Here is a 19,503-nt window from a genome sequence, read left to right as displayed (position 1 = left end):
GCAATCCACGCGTTTTAGATCTGCATAACTCCACCTCTTTAAACACAGCACCTTCACCCCCTGCTGTTCCCACCCGCCTCAACACCGTTGGAAGGGAGGAGAACCAATTAAGGCGGGGGGTGGGGTGGAACGAGCAGCTGTCTACCCTTAGCAGGAGGGCTCCTGATTACATACCTCTCCTGCTGCTGCTGCTGCTGGCTGTCCAGCAGCAGACTGAAGGTGGCTGCTGCTGTGCACAGGTATATAAAGGCTCAGAGCCTATTATGACACGCGCAGCCAGCGTTCCATTGCCACATTCCATCTACTGCAGGCAGGATACCTGGCTGGCTGAATGTCGCTGAGAAGCTCACAGAGACCGCCATAAGCAACAGTTTAACAGAATGCCACAGACTAATCAACCAAACTTTTTGGGTTGGGTTCTCTTTTATAGTCTGCAGGCATTAAATGAAAGAAGTCAGTGTTCCAGCAGAAGGAGACAACGTTTCAGAAAAGGCATTGTAGCAAACCAAAAAAGAAATTTTAAGCGCAGCAGAGTAACCAGCGCACATACCTGTTAGCTCAGGTGAGTTTAAAAGGCTGCTGTTGATAACAAGGGCATTTGCTAAATAGATGGTGTGTGTGCAACAATATACTGAAAGGTCAATTATATTGTGCAGCTTATCTCACCACCTGTAGTTATTTAGGTGAAAGCTCCAAAATGCTTGCCTAATATGTCTGTTTATCCAAAAGGAAGTAAAAAGGGAGAGCTAGAAAGATAGCATTGCATCACATTACATGGCAATGCAATGCACAGTTGCTGAAGTTGAACCAAAATGAGCTTGTAATCTGGCTTCTGCAACTTTGAACATGAAAAATCCAATGAGGAGAAGAAAAGCAAAGCCAAAGAGTCCATCCCAAAATCCGACAAACAAGCAAAATGAACAAAAAACATTGAATTCAATTCTTTCTGATTTTAGAAACTGCATTAAAGAAGGGGTGCACCGGTCCTGGAGATACTGCAATACCAGGTCAATGCGTGGAGTGGACAGAGCAAGCTCTTTTTCCATCTCCCTGTTCTAAAAATCCATTTAATATATGGTCCCCAGATAGGGGACGTATCAGATATTAAACTGATAAGAACAGATACTACACTTGATCTTAGCCAAAAGGCCGAGAAGCGATAACCAGAATTGGTTTCAAACTACAGAGCCACCCAAGGATCCTGAAAAGTCCATTTGTGGAGATGAGCTCCTGGACTCCCGTTAAGAAGACATGTTGTCAACCTCTAGATCCCTTACATGCCTGCACTTTTCGGCTTGCTGCTGCTGCAATCCACGCGTTTTAGATCTGCATAACTCCACCTCATTAAACACAGCACCTTCACCCCCTGCTGTTCCCACCCGCCTCAACACCGTTGGAAGGGAGGAGAACCAATTAAGGCGGGGGGTGGGGTGGAACGAGCAGCTGTCTACCCTTAGCAGGAGGGCTCCTGATTACATACCTCTCCTGCTGCTGCTGCTGCTGGCTGTCCAGCAGCAGACTGAAGGTGGCTGCTGCTGTGCACAGGTATATAAAGGCTCAGAGCCTATTATGACACGCGCAGCCAGCGTTCCATTGCCACATTCCATCTACTGCAGGCAGGATACCTGGCTGGCTGAATGTCGCTGAGAAGCTCACAGAGACCGCCATAAGCAACAGTTTAACAGAATGCCACAGACTAATCAACCAAACTTTTTGGGTTGGGTTCTCTTTTATAGTCTGCAGGCATTAAATGAAAGAAGTCAGTGTTCCAGCAGAAGGAGACAACGTTTCAGAAAAGGCATTGTAGCAAACCAAAAAAGAAATTTTAAGCGCAGCAGAGTAACCAGCGCACATACCTGTTAGCTCAGGTGAGTTTAAAAGGCTGCTGTTGATAACAAGGGCATTTGCTAAATAGATGGTGTGTGTGCAACAATATACTGAAAGGTCAATTATATTGTGCAGCTTATCTCACCACCTGTAGTTATTTAGGTGAAAGCTCCAAAATGCTTGCCTAATATGTCTGTTTATCCAAAAGGAAGTAAAAAGGGAGAGCTAGAAAGATAGCATTGCATCACATTACATGGCAATGCAATGCACAGTTGCTGAAGTTGAACCAAAATGAGCTTGTAATCTGGCTTCTGCAACTTTGAACATGAAAAATCCAATGAGGAGAAGAAAAGCAAAGCCAAAGAGTCCATCCCAAAATCCGACAAACAAGCAAAATGAACAAAAAACATTGAATTCAATTCTTTCTGATTTTAGAAACTGCATTAAAGAAGGGGTGCACCGGTCCTGGAGATACTGCAATACCAGGTCAATGCGTGGAGTGGACAGAGCAAGCTCTTTTTCCATCTCCCTGTTCTAAAAATCCATTTAATATATGGTCCCCAGATAGGGGACGTATCAGATATTAAACTGATAAGAACAGATACTACACTTGATCTTAGCCAAAAGGCCGAGAAGCGATAACCAGAATTGGTTTCAAACTACGGAGCCACCCAAGGATCCTGAAAAGTCCATTTGTGGAGATGAGCTCCTGGACTCCCGTTAAGAAGACATGTTGTCAACCTCTAGATCCCTTACATGCCTGCACTTTTCGGCTTGCTGCTGCTGCAATCCACGCTTTTTAGATCTGCATAACTCCACCTCTTTAAACACAGCACCTTCACCCCCTGCTGTTCCCACCCGCCTCAACACCGTTGGAAGGGAGGAGAACCAATTAAGGCGGGGGGTGGGGTGGAACGAGCAGCTGTCTACCCTTAGCAGGAGGGCTCCTGATTACATACCTCTCCTGCTGCTGCTGCTGCTGGCTGTCCAGCAGCAGACTGAAGGTGGCTGCTGCTGTGCACAGGTATATAAAGGCTCAGAGCCTATTATGACACGCGCAGCCAGCGTTCCATTGCCACATTCCATCTACTGCAGGCAGGATACCTGGCTGGCTGAATGTCGCTGAGAAGCTCACAGAGACCGCCATAAGCAACAGTTTAACAGAATGCCACAGACTAATCAACCAAACTTTTTGGGTTGGGTTCTCTTTTATAGTCTGCAGGCATTAAATGAAAGAAGTCAGTGTTCCAGCAGAAGGAGACAACGTTTCAGAAAAGGCATTGTAGCAAACCAAAAAAGAAATTTTAAGCGCAGCAGAGTAACCAGCGCACATACCTGTTAGCTCAGGTGAGTTTAAAAGGCTGCTGTTGATAACAAGGGCATTTGCTAAATAGATGGTGTGTGTGCAACAATATACTGAAAGGTCAATTATATTGTGCAGCTTATCTCACCACCTGTAGTTATTTAGGTGAAAGCTCCAAAATGCTTGCCTAATATGTCTGTTTATCCAAAAGGAAGTAAAAAGGGAGAGCTAGAAAGATAGCATTGCATCACATTACATGGCAATGCAATGCACAGTTGCTGAAGTTGAACCAAAATGAGCTTGTAATCTGGCTTCTGCAACTTTGAACATGAAAAATCCAATGAGGAGAAGAAAAGCAAAGCCAAAGAGTCCATCCCAAAATCCGACAAACAAGCAAAATGAACAAAAAACATTGAATTCAATTCTTTCTGATTTTAGAAACTGCATTAAAGAAGGGGTGCACCGGTCCTGGAGATACTGCAATACCAGGTCAATGCGTGGAGTGGACAGAGCAAGCTCTTTTTCCATCTCCCTGTTCTAAAAATCCATTTAATATATGGTCCCCAGATAGGGGACGTATCAGATATTAAACTGATAAGAACAGATACTACACTTGATCTTAGCCAAAAGGCCGAGAAGCGATAACCAGAATTGGTTTCAAACTACGGAGCCACCCAAGGATCCTGAAAAGTCCATTTGTGGAGATGAGCTCCTGGACTCCCGTTAAGAAGACATGTTGTCAACCTCTAGATCCCTTACATGCCTGCACTTTTCGGCTTGCTGCTGCTGCAATCCACGCGTTTTAGATCTGCATAACTCCACCTCTTTAAACACAGCACCTTCACCCCCTGCTGTTCCCACCCGCCTCAACACCGTTGGAAGGGAGGAGAACCAATTAAGGCGGGGGGTGGGGTGGAACGAGCAGCTGTCTACCCTTAGCAGGAGGGCTCCTGATTACATACCTCTCCTGCTGCTGCTGCTGCTGGCTGTCCAGCAGCAGACTGAAGGTGGCTGCTGCTGTGCACAGGTATATAAAGGCTCAGAGCCTATTATGACACGCGCAGCCAGCGTTCCATTGCCACATTCCATCTACTGCAGGCAGGATACCTGGCTGGCTGAATGTCGCTGAGAAGCTCACAGAGACCGCCATAAGCAACAGTTTAACAGAATGCCACAGACTAATCAACCAAACTTTTTGGGTTGGGTTCTCTTTTATAGTCTGCAGGCATTAAATGAAAGAAGTCAGTGTTCCAGCAGAAGGAGACAACGTTTCAGAAAAGGCATTGTAGCAAACCAAAAAAGAAATTTTAAGCGCAGCAGAGTAACCAGCGCACATACCTGTTAGCTCAGGTGAGTTTAAAAGGCTGCTGTTGATAACAAGGGCATTTGCTAAATAGATGGTGTGTGTGCAACAATATACTGAATGGTCAATTATATTGTGCAGCTTATCTCACCACCTGTAGTTATTTAGGTGAAAGCTCCAAAATGCTTGCCTAATATGTCTGTTTATCCAAAAGGAAGTAAAAAGGGAGAGCTAGAAAGATAGCATTGCATCACATTACATGGCAATGCAATGCACAGTTGCTGAAGTTGAACCAAAATGAGCTTGTAATCTGGCTTCTGCAACTTTGAACATGAAAAATCCAATGAGGAGAAGAAAAGCAAAGCCAAAGAGTCCATCCCAAAATCCGACAAACAAGCAAAATGAACAAAAAACATTGAATTCAATTCTTTCTGATTTTAGAAACTGCATTAAAGAAGGGGTGCACCGGTCCTGGAGATACTGCAATACCAGGTCAATGCGTGGAGTGGACAGAGCAAGCTCTTTTTCCATCTCCCTGTTCTAAAAATCCATTTAATATATGGTCCCCAGATAGGGGACGTATCAGATATTAAACTGATAAGAACAGATACTACACTTGATCTTAGCCAAAAGGCCGAGAAGCGATAACTAGAATTGGTTTCAAACTACGGAGCCACCCAAGGATCCTGAAAAGTCCATTTGTGGAGATGAGCTCCTGGACTCCCGTTAAGAAGACATGTTGTCAACCTCTAGATCCCTTACATGCCTGCACTTTTCGGCTTGCTGCTGCTGCAATCCACGCGTTTTAGATCTGCATAACTCCACCTCTTTAAACACAGCACCTTCACCCCCTGCTGTTCCCACCCGCCTCAACACCGTTGGAAGGGAGGAGAACCAATTAAGGCGGGGGGTGGGGTGGAACGAGCAGCTGTCTACCCTTAGCAGGAGGGCTCCTGATTACATACCTCTCCTGCTGCTGCTGCTGCTGGCTGTCCAGCAGCAGACTGAAGGTGGCTGCTGCTGTGCACAGGTATATAAAGGCTCAGAGCCTATTATGACACGCGCAGCCAGCGTTCCATTGCCACATTCCATCTACTGCAGGCAGGATACCTGGCTGGCTGAATGTCGCTGAGAAGCTCACAGAGACCGCCATAAGCAACAGTTTAACAGAATGCCACAGACTAATCAACCAAACTTTTTGGGTTGGGTTCTCTTTTATAGTCTGCAGGCATTAAATGAAAGAAGTCAGTGTTCCAGCAGAAGGAGACAACGTTTCAGAAAAGGCATTGTAGCAAACCAAAAAAGAAATTTTAAGCACAGCAGAGTAACCAGCGCACATACCTGTTAGCTCAGGTGAGTTTAAAAGGCTGCTGTTGTTAACAAGGGCATTTGCTACATAGATGGTGTGTGTGCAACAATATACTGAAAGGTCAATTATATTGTGCAGCTTATCTCACCACCTGTAGTTATTTAGGTGAAAGCTCCAAAATGCTTGCCTAATATGTCTGTTTATCCAAAAGGAAGTAAAAAGGGAGAGCTAGAAAGATAGCATTGCATCACATTACATGGCAATGCAATGCACAGTTGCTGAAGTTGAACCAAAATGAGCTTGTAATCTGGCTTCTGCAACTTTGAACATGAAAAATCCAATGAGGAGAAGAAAAGCAAAGCCAAAGAGTCCATCCCAAAATCCGACAAACAAGCAAAATGAACAAAAAACATTGAATTCAATTCTTTCTGATTTTAGAAACTGCATTAAAGAAGGGGTGCACCGGTCCTGGAGATACTGCAATACCAGGTCAATGCGTGGAGTGGACAGAGCAAGCTCTTTTTCCATCTCCCTGTTCTAAAAATCCATTTAATATATGGTCCCCAGATAGGGGACGTATCAGATATTAAACTGATAAGAACAGATACTACACTTGATCTTAGCCAAAAGGCCGAGAAGCGATAACCAGAATTGGTTTCAAACTACGGAGCCACCCAAGGATCCTGAAAAGTCCATTTGTGGAGATGAGCTCCTGGACTCCCGTTAAGAAAACATGTTGTCAACCTCTAGATCCCTTACATGCCTGCACTTTTCGGCTTGCTGCTGCTGCAATCCACGCGTTTTAGATCTGCATAACTCCACCTCTTTAAACACAGCACCTTCACCCCCTGCTGTTCCCACCCGCCTCAACACCGTTGGAAGGGAGGAGAACCAATTAAGGCGGGGGGTGGGGTGGAACGAGCAGCTGTCTACCCTTAGCAGGAGGGCTCCTGATTACATACCTCTCCTGCTGCTGCTGCTGCTGGCTGTCCAGCAGCAGACTGAAGGTGGCTGCTGCTGTGCACAGGTATATAAAGGCTCAGAGCCTATTATGACACGCGCAGCCAGCGTTCCATTGCCACATTCCATCTACTGCAGGCAGGATACCTGGCTGGCTGAATGTCGCTGAGAAGCTCACAAAGACCGCCATAAGCAACAGTTTAACAGAATGCCACAGACTAATCAACCAAACTTTTTGGGTTGGGTTCTCTTTTATAGTCTGCAGGCATTAAATGAAAGAAGTCAGTGTTCCAGCAGAAGGAGACAACGTTTCAGAAAAGGCATTGTAGCAAACCAAAAAAGAAATTTTAAGCGCAGCAGAGTAACCAGCGCACATACCTGTTAGCTCAGGTGAGTTTAAAAGGCTGCTGTTGATAACAAGGGCATTTGCTAAATAGATGGTGTGTGTGCAACAATATACTGAAAGGTCAATTATATTGTGCAGCTTATCTCACCACTTGTAGTTATTTAGGTGAAAGCTCCAAAATGCTTGCCTAATATGTCTGTTTATCCAAAAGGAAGTAAAAAGGGAGAGCTAGAAAGATAGCATTGCATCACATTACATGGCAATGCAATGCACAGTTGCTGAAGTTGAACCAAAATGAGCTTGTAATCTGGCTTCTGCAAATTTGAACATGAAAAATCCAATGAGGAGAAGAAAAGCAAAGCCAAAGAGTCCATCCCAAAATCCGACAAACAAGCAAAATGAACAAAAAACATTGAATTCAATTCTTTCTGATTTTAGAAACTGCATTAAAGAAGGGGTGCACCGGTCCTGGAGATACTGCAATACCAGGTCAATGCGTGGAGTGGACAGAGCAAGCTCTTTTTCCATCTCCCTGTTCTAAAAATCCATTTAATATATGGTCCCCAGATAGGGGACGTATCAGATATTAAACTGATAAGAACAGATACTACACTTGATCTTAGCCAAAAGGCCGAGAAGCGATAACTAGAATTGGTTTCAAACTACGGAGCCACCCAAGGATCCTGAAAAGTCCATTTGTGGAGATGAGCTCCTGGACTCCCGTTAAGAAGACATGTTGTCAACCTCTAGATCCCTTACATGCCTGCACTTTTCGGCTTGCTGCTGCTGCAATCCACGCGTTTTAGATCTGCATAACTCCACCTCTTTAAACACAGCACCTTCACCCCCTGCTGTTCCCACCCGCCTCAACACCGTTGGAAGGGAGGAGAACCAATTAAGGCGGGGGGTGGGGTGGAACGAGCAGCTGTCTACCCTTAGCAGGAGGGCTCCTGATTACATACCTCTCCTGCTGCTGCTGCTGCTGGCTGTCCAGCAGCAGACTGAAGGTGGCTGCTGCTGTGCACAGGTATATAAAGGCTCAGAGCCTATTATGACACGCGCAGCCAGCGTTCCATTGCCACATTCCATCTACTGCAGGCAGGATACCTGGCTGGCTGAATGTCGCTGAGAAGCTCACAGAGACCGCCATAAGCAACAGTTTAACAGAATGCCACAGACTAATCAACCAAACTTTTTGGGTTGGGTTCTCTTTTATAGTCTGCAGGCATTAAATGAAAGAAGTCAGTGTTCCAGCAGAAGGAGACAACGTTTCAGAAAAGGCATTGTAGCAAACCAAAAAAGAAATTTTAAGCACAGCAGAGTAACCAGCGCACATACCTGTTAGCTCAGGTGAGTTTAAAAGGCTGCTGTTGTTAACAAGGGCATTTGCTACATAGATGGTGTGTGTGCAACAATATACTGAAAGGTCAATTATATTGTGCAGCTTATCTCACCACCTGTAGTTATTTAGGTGAAAGCTCCAAAATGCTTGCCTAATATGTCTGTTTATCCAAAAGGAAGTAAAAAGGGAGAGCTAGAAAGATAGCATTGCATCACATTACATGGCAATGCAATGCACAGTTGCTGAAGTTGAACCAAAATGAGCTTGTAATCTGGCTTCTGCAACTTTGAACATGAAAAATCCAATGAGGAGAAGAAAAGCAAAGCCAAAGAGTCCATCCCAAAATCCGACAAACAAGCAAAATGAACAAAAAACATTGAATTCAATTCTTTCTGATTTTAGAAACTGCATTAAAGAAGGGGTGCACCGGTCCTGGAGATACTGCAATACCAGGTCAATGCGTGGAGTGGACAGAGCAAGCTCTTTTTCCATCTCCCTGTTCTAAAAATCCATTTAATATATGGTCCCCAGATAGGGGACGTATCAGATATTAAACTGATAAGAACAGATACTACACTTGATCTTAGCCAAAAGGCCGAGAAGCGATAACCAGAATTGGTTTCAAACTACGGAGCCACCCAAGGATCCTGAAAAGTCCATTTGTGGAGATGAGCTCCTGGACTCCCGTTAAGAAAACATGTTGTCAACCTCTAGATCCCTTACATGCCTGCACTTTTCGGCTTGCTGCTGCTGCAATCCACGCGTTTTAGATCTGCATAACTCCACCTCTTTAAACACAGCACCTTCACCCCCTGCTGTTCCCACCCGCCTCAACACCGTTGGAAGGGAGGAGAACCAATTAAGGCGGGGGGTGGGGTGGAACGAGCAGCTGTCTACCCTTAGCAGGAGGGCTCCTGATTACATACCTCTCCTGCTGCTGCTGCTGCTGGCTGTCCAGCAGCAGACTGAAGGTGGCTGCTGCTGTGCACAGGTATATAAAGGCTCAGAGCCTATTATGACACGCGCAGCCAGCGTTCCATTGCCACATTCCATCTACTGCAGGCAGGATACCTGGCTGGCTGAATGTCGCTGAGAAGCTCACAAAGACCGCCATAAGCAACAGTTTAACAGAATGCCACAGACTAATCAACCAAACTTTTTGGGTTGGGTTCTCTTTTATAGTCTGCAGGCATTAAATGAAAGAAGTCAGTGTTCCAGCAGAAGGAGACAACGTTTCAGAAAAGGCATTGTAGCAAACCAAAAAAGAAATTTTAAGCGCAGCAGAGTAACCAGCGCACATACCTGTTAGCTCAGGTGAGTTTAAAAGGCTGCTGTTGATAACAAGGGCATTTGCTAAATAGATGGTGTGTGTGCAACAATATACTGAAAGGTCAATTATATTGTGCAGCTTATCTCACCACCTGTAGTTATTTAGGTGAAAGCTCCAAAATGCTTGCCTAATATGTCTGTTTATCCAAAAGGAAGTAAAAAGGGAGAGCTAGAAAGATAGCATTGCATCACATTACATGGCAATGCAATGCACAGTTGCTGAAGTTGAACCAAAATGAGCTTGTAATCTGGCTTCTGCAAATTTGAACATGAAAAATCCAATGAGGAGAAGAAAAGCAAAGCCAAAGAGTCCATCCCAAAATCCGACAAACAAGCAAAATGAACAAAAAACATTGAATTCAATTCTTTCTGATTTTAGAAACTGCATTAAAGAAGGGGTGCACCGGTCCTGGAGATACTGCAATACCAGGTCAATGCGTGGAGTGGACAGAGCAAGCTCTTTTTCCATCTCCCTGTTCTAAAAATCCATTTAATATATGGTCCCCAGATAGGGGACGTATCAGATATTAAACTGATAAGAACAGATACTACACTTGATCTTAGCCAAAAGGCCGAGAAGCGATAACCAGAATTGGTTTCAAACTACGGAGCCACCCAAGGATCCTGAAAAGTCCATTTGTGGAGATGAGCTCCTGGACTCCCGTTAAGAAGACATGTTGTCAACCTCTAGATCCCTTACATGCCTGCACTTTTCGGCTTGCTGCTGCTGCAATCCACGCGTTTTAGATCTGCATAACTCCACCTCTTTAAACACAGCACCTTCACCCCCTGCTGTTCCCACCCGCCTCAACACCGTTGGAAGGGAGGAGAACCAATTAAGGCGGGGGGTGGGGTGGAACGAGCAGCTGTCTACCCTTAGCAGGAGGGCTCCTGATTACATACCTCTCCTGCTGCTGCTGCTGCTGGCTGTCCAGCAGCAGACTGAAGGTGGCTGCTGCTGTGCACAGGTATATAAAGGCTCCGAGCCTATTATGACACGCGCAGCCAGCGTTCCATTGCCACATTCCATCTACTGCAGGCAGGATACCTGGCTGGCTGAATGTCGCTGAGAAGCTCACAGAGACCGCCATAAGCAACAGTTTAACAGAATGCCACAGACTAATCAACCAAACTTTTTGGGTTGGGTTCTCTTTTATAGTCTGCAGGCATTAAATGAAAGAAGTCAGTGTTCCAGCAGAAGGAGACAACGTTTCAGAAAAGGCATTGTAGCAAACCAAAAAAGAAATTTTAAGCGCAGCAGAGTAACCAGCGCACATACCTGTTAGCTCAGGTGAGTTTAAAAGGCTGCTGTTGATAACAAGGGCATTTGCTAAATAGATGGTGTGTGTGCAACAATATACTGAAAGGTCAATTATATTGTGCAGCTTATCTCACCACCTGTAGTTATTTAGGTGAAAGCTCCAAAATGCTTGCCTAATATGTCTGTTTATCCAAAAGGAAGTAAAAAGGGAGAGCTAGAAAGATAGCATTGCATCACATTACATGGCAATGCAATGCACAGTTGCTGAAGTTGAACCAAAATGAGCTTGTAATCTGGCTTCTGCAACTTTGAACATGAAAAATCCAATGAGGAGAAGAAAAGCAAAGCCAAAGAGTCCATCCCAAAATCCGACAAACAAGCAAAATGAACAAAAAACATTGAATTCAATTCTTTCTGATTTTAGAAACTGCATTAAAGAAGGGGTGCACCGGTCCTGGAGATACTGCAATACCAGGTCAATGCGTGGAGTGGACAGAGCAAGCTCTTTTTCCATCTCCCTGTTCTAAAAATCCATTTAATATATGGTCCCCAGATAGGGGACGTATCAGATATTAAACTGATAAGAACAGATTTTTTTTTTTGAAAGCCCGAAATCGTGTACAAAACCCGAGTGCGCTTAAAAAAGTGACAAGTGCCACAAAAAAAGTGCACTAGGATGCTGGTCTTCTTGAAACCCTCTCCAAAAGGAGAAGGGTCCCCCAAACCATTCCCCGTCCCTCCGAGCCAAAAGGCCACAGCGAGGAACAGGGACAAAAAGCCACCTCCAGCCGAAGCCAGAGGCGACCCAATCTTACCCCCAGCACCTGCCCGAGTTCTCACCCGAGCAAGGCACTGGGAGCCAAAGACTGTGCTCCCCTCCCGGAAGAGAGGAGCCAACAACGCTCTCCTCCCGAAAGAGGAGAGCCAGGGGGGTTCAGGGGGGAGCGGAACCTGATGGCCACACACTCCCCCCCTAGACCTGCCAAGAGAGGAACCCGTAAGGGAACCGCATCCCGACAAAATCCTAGTAGGACGTGACACACGTGAATAAGTGGACACACAGTGACAAAGAAATTAAATAAATAGTGAAGGTTTCACAGTATAATACTGCCCGGACCTTCGACCGGGAATTGAAAAATTCCCCATCCTAAGGCCAGAAGGCCCGGAATAAGGGTGTGTGCGAAGAAAGAAAATTTGAAGTGCTTGTGCAAATGTGCCATAAACTCAAGTGGGGTTCCCAATCCCAGTGAGTTAAGGCACCCCAGGGTCACCACTCCTGGGGCACTTCACACTTCGGGCTTTCGATCTTCCCCGGCCCAATGGCGTCGATCCTGGGGGGCCATGCTTTCCACCATATGACTATATTAGCCACCTGGCGTACTAACAAGCGCCTAAACCCCAGTGTGCATAATGTATCAATCTACTAGGGCGGCCAACATCCAAAACCGCCTTTTCGAAAGATACTACACTTGATCTTAGCCAAAAGGCCGAGAAGCGATAACCAGAATTGATTTCAAACTACGGAGCCACCCAAGGATCCTGAAAAGTCCATTTGTGGAGATGAGCTCCTGGACTCCCGTTAAGAAGACATGTTGTCAACCTCTAGATCCCTTACATGCCTGCACTTTTCGGCTTGCTGCTGCTGCAATCCATGCGTTTTAGATCTGCATAACTCCACCTCTTTAAACACAGCACCTTCACCCCCTGCTGTTCCCACCCGCCTCAACACCGTTGGAAGGGAGGAGAACCAATTAAGGCGGGGGGTGGGGTGGAACGAGCAGCTGTCTACCCTTAGCAGGAGGGCTCCTGATTACATACCTCTCCTGCTGCTGCTGCTGCTGGCTGTCCAGCAGCAGACTGAAGGTGGCTGCTGCTGTGCACAGGTATATAAAGGCTCAGAGCCTATTATGACACGCGCAGCCAGCGTTCCATTGCCACATTCCATCTACTGCAGGCAGGATACCTGGCTGGCTGAATGTCGCTGAGAAGCTCACAGAGACCGCCATAAGCAACAGTTTAACAGAATGCCACAGACTAATCAACCAAACTTTTTGGGTTGGGTTCTCTTTTATAGTCTGCAGGCATTAAATGAAAGAAGTCAGTGTTCCAGCAGAAGGAGACAACGTTTCAGAAAAGGCATTGTAGCAAACCAAAAAAGAAATTTTAAGCGCAGCAGAGTAACCAGCGCACATACCTGTTAGCTCAGGTGAGTTTAAAAGGCTGCTGTTGATAACAAGGGCATTTGCTAAATAGATGGTGTGTGTGCAACAATATACTGAAAGGTCAATTATATTGTGCAGCTTATCTCACCACCTGTAGTTATTTAGGTGAAAGCTCCAAAATGCTTGCCTAATATGTCTGTTTATCCAAAAGGAAGTAAAAAGGGAGAGCTAGAAAGATAGCATTGCATCACATTACATGGCAATGCAATGCACAGTTGCTGAAGTTGAACCAAAATGAGCTTGTAATCTGGCTTCTGCAACTTTGAACATGAAAAATCCAATGAGGAGAAGAAAAGCAAAGCCAAAGAGTCCATCCCAAAATCCGACAAACAAGCAAAATGAACAAAAAACATTGAATTCAATTCTTTCTGATTTTAGAAACTGCATTAAAGAAGGGGTGCACCGGTCCTGGAGATACTGCAATACCAGGTCAATGCGTGGAGTGGACAGAGCAAGCTCTTTTTCCATCTCCCTGTTCTAAAAATCCATTTAATATATGGTCCCCAGATAGGGGACGTATCAGATATTAAACTGATAAGAACAGATTTTTTTTTTTTAATTTGGCTATCCCCTGCAGAGGGATAAAACCGTTTATTAAAACTTTAACAAATTACAAGCATAATTAAACAAATACCAAACGTTAAAAGACAAATGAAATTTACAAAACAAAAAAATACAAAGATTTTAAATAATTAGGTTCCATTGGTCAACAAGCCATTTTTTGGAAATATGTACATTCTTCTTTTTGTCAATTAAATAATAAGTATACATTTCACATAAACATAAACTTAAAACATCATTCACTGATAAAACATCTTGTTTAAAAATAGCAATGTTGCGCGCTTTCCAGAGAGATGACTTGGCGCAGTTCACTGTCTTCCAAGCCATTGTGTACTGGTCCATTGTGGGGCATTCCATAAGTCCGTATAGCACAGTTTTATATGTAAAGTCCTTGAGGTCTGCCACCCTTTCCAGTAGGGGGAGCAGTCTTCTCCAGAAATCCTTTGCAAAATTACATGTCCATAATAGATGTTCCACCGTTTCCTCGTCTTGGCATCCGGTTCTTGGGCAGATGGCAGACCTCACAAATCCTCTTCTGTATTGGAATGCCCGGCAAGGAAGACAGCGGTGCATGCAACTCCAAGCCAGATCTCTCTGTTCATTAAAAAGATAAAAAACGTTAATCATTTTCCAGATAGACATAGATTTGTCATCATCATATCTGTCAACATTACATATTTCCTCACTTTTACGTATTTCTTTAATTAGTTTCTTACTATTTCTTAATTCCTCTATTTTCTTAGTCCCTAAATTAAAATCGGACACTATTTTCCTTAAAATCTCATAATGCGTCGACAAATTAAAAGCATGGGGCACAGATATATTAACTTCATACCATCCAAACTTTCTCATAAAAAATCCTGTATTAAAACGCATAAAAAAGGACCAATAGTGATTCTTAAAAAGGGCATTAAAACAGTAAACGAACAGATGGATTAAAAGAAACCTATTAAAATCTGGAAAATCTTTACCACCTTTTACTTTTGATTTCATCACGATTTCTCTTTTCAGCTTTTCCATTTTTGAGTTCCAAAAGAAGGTAAAACAGGTTTTGGTTATCTTTTTTAAAACATTAACAGGCGGGGGGAAAACCATGCTAAGATACAATAAAAGAGGTAAAATCACCATCTTTAAAACCAATACTTTACCCTCCATTGTAAGTCTCCTCATGTTCCACATACATATTTTCGTATTTACTTTCTGTGTAACTGTTTCCCAACTATTATAACCATCATTATTTTCAGTGAATGATATACCTAAAATGGAAATGGATTCGGAGACATTAATTGGTACATCACGTAAAATCATCCCCCCAACACTTAAAATGTTACACTTATTAAAATTGATTTTAAAACCAGAAGCTAGACAAAAGGATTGCACTTGATGGAGAGTGGCCGTAAGTGATGGTGCATCTGTACACAAGACCGCCACGTCATCCATGTAGCCTACAACCTTGGCCTCCAAACCACCGCTTCCAGGCAGAGGGACACCGCATATCTGTTTATTTTGGCGTATTGCACATAACATTGGTTCCAGTGCACAGATAAACAGTAGGGGGGACAGAGGGCATCCCTGTTTCACCCCTGACCGTAAAAATACCTCTTGTGTCTTAAAACCATTCACTAAAATCTTACTTGTACAATCCTTGTAAAATGCTTTAAGCGATAGTAAAAACCCTTCTGGTATGCCCATTTTCTCTAAAACTTTAAAAAGATAAAAGTGTGAGACACGGTCAAATGCTTTTTCAAAATCAATAGATAAAATCGCCATTTTCCCCTTTCTGTCTTTCACATCCTCAATACAGTCTTTCACTAAATTCAGATTGTCCCATATACTGCGCCCCGGCACCCCACACACTTGATTAGAATGAATAACTTTGCTGATGACTTCTTTTAGACGATTTGCACAAATTTTAGCCATTATTTTATAGTCACAATTTAAAAGTGTTATTGGTCTCCAGTTTTCTAATTTTGATTTATCGCCTTTTTTGTATAGGAGGGAGACTTCACCTTTCTTCCAGGAATTTAATAAAACCTTATTATTAAAAACCTCAGTAAACAAATAAAACAAATCATCTTTTAAAATATCATAAAAACATACATAAAATTCTATTGGGATGCCATCAGGACCAGGGACCTTTCCAGTTTTAAAACTTTTAATAGTTTTTAACACTTCTTGTTCCAAAAGGGGATAAAAACTCGTGGGATGCGGGATCTAAAACAGCTGTTAGTCCTTGCAGCGAATCATCCATTAATTTATTATCTATATTTTTTCCATTAAAAAGATTAGAAAAAAAAACCTCAACTTTACCCAGCATATTTTTTATATTATTCTCACCATCTATATGGTCAATTATCACTTTTTCTTTTTTATTTTTCCTAAAAAAATATCTGGAACACTTTTCATTTTCTTCTATATGTTGTACTCTAGAACGAAAAATTATCTCTTTTCCTTTTTGTTCTAGCCATTTTGAAATCTCTTCTTTTAAGTTTGAAATATCAAGTTGTACATCTATCCCATTGTCTCTGAGCTTAAATAATGTTTGTAGGTGGGTATTTAAAATTCTATATTCTTCATATTTTTCTTTGGCTCTACATATACTCTTTTTAATAAAAAAGTCTTTTATTTTTACTTTCATTCTATCCCACCATACACTCATAGTCTCATTTGTTTTTTTCCCTTTTCTACATTTCCTATAAAACTCAATAAAATCTGATAAAATCTGCGGGTCGGTTAAAAGGGATACGTTCATTTTCCAGCTTTTCTTACCACATTTTTTGTTGTCATTTACTTTTATGGTAAAGGATAAAAGTTTATGGTCTGAAAATATATTAGTTAAAACTTCACATTTGGCAGGTATTGTTTTATCTGAACCAAAAATAAAATCAATCCTAGAGCTACAATTAGCATTGCTCCAAGTGAAACCGGCGTCCTCTGGGCTGTCACTATGACACTCTTTATATATGTCTATCAATTTAGCATCTTTGACTATATCTTGTAGCATACCTGAGGTTTTATCGTAGTTCCTGCTTACAGAGCTGGAGCGCCGGTTTTCACCTTTTAAAACACAATTAAAATCCCCTGCTAAGATAAAAGGTTCAGAGTTATTAATAAATAATGGTAAAAGATCAAGCATTTCGGCTCTTTCATTTTTCTCTGGGGATCCATAAAAATTTAAAAACTGCCATCTAATACCATCAATAAAAGCTTTCACTAATAAAATACGACCTGGTAAAATTTCCTGAATAAAATCAATTAAAACGTTCCCTTTAAAAAGTATGGCTACACCCGCTGATCCTGCAGCATTCGATCCGGACCAGACAGATGGCCCACACTTCCACTCATCTTTATATTTTTGATATGACATTTCATGTGGGATATTACATTCTTGCAGAAAAAATACAGATGCAGTAAAACACGTAAAAAAATTAAAAAGAGCAGATCTTCTCGTGTTAGATTTTATGCCTCTCACGTTGAGGGAAATACCTTTGAGTTCAGCCATCATTAGAAAATGTAGAAATTTTACTTAGGTAACTAAGAGCAACGGATTTACCTGTCCGATGAACCTGATCAGACCACTGGGCTTGCGCCTCCCTCCTCATCTGATAGTATCGTCACGAGAGTCTCCGTGGAGGAGGAAAGATTACCACATTTATATAAACCCGACGCTACACTGGCATAGCTCGGAGGGCTGGCTGGCAGAACCCGCTGGGTCTCCATTGGCTGGCCATGCGGTTCCTCATCAGGTGGGTCCCCGAGGGGTTCCGCCGCCCCTGTTTGACCTGTAGAAGGTCGTCCTATAGGAGGAGGTTGCGCACAAGGCAGAGCCTCTGACTCTTCAGAGGCAGCAAGATCCCGGTCCCCACCTGTAGCAGCGGAGACCGAAACCCCTGAGGGTCCAGCGTCCACGTCCCCTTCTGGAGAAGTGTCCATCTGTTCACCTCCTGCTGCCTCCTCCGAACCACCCTTTTTCTTTTTCTTAGGACCCACCTTTATCCACTCAGCGCCCTCAGCACTAGGAGACCCAGACTGGGCATGGGCTTCTGTGTCGGCCTTTTGCCGGTCCCTTTTGACCTTACCAGTAGTGCCCTTCTGCTCCTTCTCAGCCCTCCTTTTGGACTCCCGCAGGTCCTGCAGCCAGGTTTTGGGATTTGGTATTTTACCTGTCATAGACTCTGGAGACACTTCACTATTTGGTACGCCCTTATTGTCTCCAGAGGCTCCAGGTTGTTGTTCCTCCTCCTGAGGGGTGGTCTGATCTTTTGGTCCTTGGTCGGACGTCTTGGACTTCCCCTTTTGCTCATCTTCCCGAAATCTGTGAGGGCAAGAAAAATAAAAGTGACCTGGAGTCTGGCAAAAACTGCATTTCTTTTCCTTAGGGCATTCTTTTGTCTCATGTTCTTCACTAGCACAATTTCTACATGATACATGACAGTTTTCTTTTGAATGACCATAGCGCCCACAATTTCTGCAATATACTGGCATCCCAGAAAAGAAGAAATCCCCATTTGTTTGCCCAATTTTGAAACGGGCAGGGGGGAGCCGTATACCACCTGGTGTATTTGGATCTCTTGTACACTTTACAAGGAATTTCCACTTAGATGTCCATATGTTATATTCGTTTAATATCTTCCCAATACATTTAACACTTTTAAAATAAATTGCTAGAAATGACATTACTTCTGGAGCAGAAACAAAGGGCGAAAATATTTTTACAATAACCAGTCTTACCTCATCCAGGACGTGCTCAACAATGTGTATCCCTTTCAAAACAGGACTATTTTCAACTTTTTTTAACTTTTCTAGTACATCTCTAAAAATACCTTCTCCGGTGAATGTGATGTCATAGTCACCTCTTCTGGGATAATCCTGGATGGAGAGAATTTCATTCCTTTGTACGCCAAGAAGGTTCCTGAGCACGTCCTGGACTACATACCCTAATTTCCTCATATCCGAGCCACCCGCCGTGAAGTGAACTCGGATAGAGTTTTTTAGCCTTGCATAAAGAGGCACGAGGTTAGGGTCAACCTCCATGGAAAAACGCAACAAGGTTGCAAATTGCAGCCGCTTGCAATCTGCGCTCCCAGTGTTCTTGCAGCGAAAAACACCTGGAAGCTGGGGGATCGCAACTCGTTACCCTGGGACTAAGCCCTCTCCCTAATAGCAGCAAGCAGGTTAAGTCCACCAAAGTGGACGATCCTGCCAGGCCAAGGAGAGGGGTACCCGAGTGCCCTTCAACCACAATCTCCTGCAATAAAGCACTTGATCTTAGCCAAAAGGCCGAGAAGCGATAACCAGAATTGGTTTCAAACTACGGAGCCACCCAAGGATCCTGAAAAGTCCATTTGTGGAGATGAGCTCCTGGACTCCCGTTAAGAAGACATGTTGTCAACCTCTAGATCCCTTACATGCCTGCACTTTTCGGCTTGCTGCTGCTGCAATCCACGCGTTTTAGATCTGCATAACTCCACCTCTTTAAACACAGCACCTTCACCCCCTGCTGTTCCCACCCGCCTCAACACCGTTGGAAGGGAGGAGAACCAATTAAGGCGGGGGGTGGGGTGGAACGAGCAGCTGTCTACCCTTAGCAGGAGGGCTCCTGATTACATACCTCTCCTGCTGCTGCTGCTGCTGGCTGTCCAGCAGCAGACTGAAGGTGGCTGCTGCTGTGCACAGGTATATAAAGGCTCAGAGCCTATTATGACACGCGCAGCCAGCGTTCCATTGCCACATTCCATCT

The 19,503-nt window shown here is 43.7% G+C and overlaps 10 non-coding genes and 1 pseudogene across 10 annotated transcripts; all 11 read right to left on the bottom strand.

Moving 5' to 3' along the window:
* Window positions 1-970: 970 nt before the first annotated feature.
* On the bottom strand, window positions 971-1,161 carry LOC141227897 (U2 spliceosomal RNA). The gene has a single exon (XR_012294865.1). It is a non-coding gene; the product is annotated as a U2 spliceosomal RNA (small nuclear RNA).
* A 1,115-nt stretch (window positions 1,162-2,276) lies between these two features.
* On the bottom strand, window positions 2,277-2,467 carry LOC141227886 (U2 spliceosomal RNA). The gene has a single exon (XR_012294855.1). It is a non-coding gene; the product is annotated as a U2 spliceosomal RNA (small nuclear RNA).
* Window positions 2,468-3,582: 1,115 nt separating this feature from the next.
* LOC141227874 (U2 spliceosomal RNA) lies at window positions 3,583-3,773 on the bottom strand. The gene has a single exon (XR_012294844.1). It is a non-coding gene; the product is annotated as a U2 spliceosomal RNA (small nuclear RNA).
* Window positions 3,774-4,888: 1,115 nt separating this feature from the next.
* Window positions 4,889-5,079, bottom strand: LOC141227862 (U2 spliceosomal RNA). The gene has a single exon (XR_012294833.1). It is a non-coding gene; the product is annotated as a U2 spliceosomal RNA (small nuclear RNA).
* A 1,115-nt stretch (window positions 5,080-6,194) lies between these two features.
* On the bottom strand, window positions 6,195-6,385 carry LOC141227851 (U2 spliceosomal RNA). The gene has a single exon (XR_012294822.1). It is a non-coding gene; the product is annotated as a U2 spliceosomal RNA (small nuclear RNA).
* Window positions 6,386-7,500: 1,115 nt separating this feature from the next.
* On the bottom strand, window positions 7,501-7,691 carry LOC141227997 (U2 spliceosomal RNA). Its single transcript, XR_012294925.1, has one exon. It is a non-coding gene; the product is annotated as a U2 spliceosomal RNA (small nuclear RNA).
* A 1,115-nt stretch (window positions 7,692-8,806) lies between these two features.
* On the bottom strand, window positions 8,807-8,997 carry LOC141227986 (U2 spliceosomal RNA). Its single transcript, XR_012294914.1, has one exon. It is a non-coding gene; the product is annotated as a U2 spliceosomal RNA (small nuclear RNA).
* A 1,115-nt stretch (window positions 8,998-10,112) lies between these two features.
* On the bottom strand, window positions 10,113-10,303 carry LOC141227975 (U2 spliceosomal RNA). Its single transcript, XR_012294903.1, has one exon. It is a non-coding gene; the product is annotated as a U2 spliceosomal RNA (small nuclear RNA).
* Window positions 10,304-11,418: 1,115 nt separating this feature from the next.
* Window positions 11,419-11,600, bottom strand: LOC141227911 (U2 spliceosomal RNA). Its single transcript, XR_012294874.1, has one exon. It is a non-coding gene; the product is annotated as a U2 spliceosomal RNA (small nuclear RNA).
* Window positions 11,601-12,387: 787 nt separating this feature from the next.
* Window positions 12,388-12,479, bottom strand: LOC141227949 (U2 spliceosomal RNA; annotated as a pseudogene).
* Window positions 12,480-13,594: 1,115 nt separating this feature from the next.
* LOC141227921 (U2 spliceosomal RNA) lies at window positions 13,595-13,785 on the bottom strand. The gene has a single exon (XR_012294880.1). It is a non-coding gene; the product is annotated as a U2 spliceosomal RNA (small nuclear RNA).
* Between the last annotated feature and the right edge of the window lie 5,718 nt (window positions 13,786-19,503).

Source organism: Phyllobates terribilis, unplaced genomic scaffold, assembly GCF_046119375.1.
Source record: "Phyllobates terribilis strain yellow unplaced genomic scaffold, ASM4611937v1 Scaffold_434__1_contigs__length_1565206, whole genome shotgun sequence".
NCBI lineage: Eukaryota > Metazoa > Chordata > Amphibia > Anura > Dendrobatidae > Phyllobates > Phyllobates terribilis.
Note: the sequence above shows the minus strand (reverse complement) of the source record. Positions and strands in the feature narration are given on the sequence as shown.